This window comes from Nematolebias whitei, unplaced genomic scaffold, assembly GCF_014905685.2.
Source record: "Nematolebias whitei isolate Nwh7 unplaced genomic scaffold, NemWhi1 Nwh_scaf_12041, whole genome shotgun sequence".
NCBI classification, from domain to species: Eukaryota; Metazoa; Chordata; class Actinopteri; order Cyprinodontiformes; family Rivulidae; genus Nematolebias; species Nematolebias whitei.
This window is the reverse complement of record NW_023630586.1, coordinates 1-1,512: the sequence shown is the minus strand read 5'-3', so window position 1 is coordinate 1,512 and position 1,512 is coordinate 1. Positions and strand designations below refer to the sequence as shown.

Below are 1,512 nucleotides of genomic sequence, written 5' to 3'. Positions count from 1 at the left end.
CCCGGCGGGGTCCGGCCGACGCGGGGGGAGGTCCCCCCGCCCCGGAGGGCAGGGGGATCCTCCGCCGCCGCGCGGCCGTCCCTCCTCGCCGGGTTGAATCCCCCGGGCGGACTGCGCGGACCCCACCCGTTTACCTCTCAACGGTTTCACGTCCTCTTGAACTCTCTCTTCAAAGTTCTTTTCAACTTTCCCTTAAGGTACTTGTCCGCTATCGGTCTCGTGCCGGTATTTAGCCTTAGATGGAGTTTACCACCCGCTTTGGGCTGCGTTCCCAAGCAACCCGACTCCGAGAAGACCGAGCCCCGGCGCGACGGGGGCCGCTACCGGCCTCGCACCGTCCACGGGCTGAGCCTCGATCAGGAGGACTCGGGCCCACCGAGCCGCGCCGGGCAGGGGGTCTTCCGTACGCCACATGTCCCGCGCCCGCCGGACGGACGGGGATTCGGCGCTGGGCTCTTCCCTCTTCGCTCGCCGCTACTGAGGGAATCCTGGTTAGTTTCTTTTCCTCCGCTTAGTAATATGCTTAAATTCAGCGGGTCGTCTCGTCTGATCTGAGGTCGTGGTCGAAGGGTCTGAGGTGCGCGGCTCCGCGCGCCGGCCCGCCGGGGCGGGACCGTCGCGCGAAGGCTCGCGGCGAACTCGGCGGGTTCGGACGGCGTGGATCCGTCGCGTCCGCGACGGGCACGTCCCGTGGGGCCGACGCGTCGCCCGCACGGCTGGCTCCCTTCCCCGGTCCCCCGCTGGGGCGGACTCCGCACCGACGGTCCCGGAGGGTCGGACGCGTGGACGCGGGCAGCGCGGAGGAGAGGGATCTCCACCGGCAGCCGCGCCTCCGCGAGCGCCACGGGCTCGAAGGGAAGAGGCGCCGCCCCCCGGCCGCACGCCCCCCCTGAGAGGGGGCGCGCGACGCGGGGAGGGAAGGAGGCGTGGGAGGGCCGTACGGACGCCGGAGGTACGGTCCGGAAGACGTGCCCGAGCGCGAGGCGCGCCGGGCCGACCGGTCTGCACTTAGGAGGACGAAGGCGGGCGAGGCCGCCTGCGACGCTCCAACCGCGGAGACGCGAGCGTCTCCGATTGATGACTGAGCGACCCTCAGACAGACGTGGCCCCGGGAGGAACCCGGGGCCGCAAGGTGCGTTCGAAGTGTCGATGATCAATGTGTCCTGCAATTCACATTAGTTCTCGCAGCTAGCTGCGTTCTTCATCGACGCACGAGCCGAGTGATCCACCGCTGAGAGTCGTCCGTGTTTTTCGAAACGGGCCGGTGCTTTCTGGACGACTCGGGTTATCGCCTCCACCTCCCGTGCGCTCCGTCCGCGCGGGCGCGCGGCCGAAGGCTTCAAACCCGCCGCCGCGGCCCGGGCGGGTCGCGACGGGCGCGGGTACACGGGAGGCGCGGCGGACGGCCGAGCAGGACCGCCGCGCCGCTGGATGTCGGGTGCCGAGGTTGGAACGCGTGCCGAGGTTCGCCGAGCGCCGCCGTCGACCCCGCTGCGCCTCCCGCGCGTCGCG

General features: G+C 70.8%; 1 non-coding gene across 1 annotated transcript; it reads right to left on the bottom strand.

Annotated features, from left to right (window-relative positions):
* Nucleotides 1-1,086: 1,086 nt before the first annotated feature.
* LOC119429954 lies at nucleotides 1,087-1,240 on the bottom strand. Its single transcript, XR_005187875.1, has one exon. It is a non-coding gene; the product is annotated as a 5.8S ribosomal RNA (ribosomal RNA).
* Between the last annotated feature and the right edge of the window lie 272 nt (nucleotides 1,241-1,512).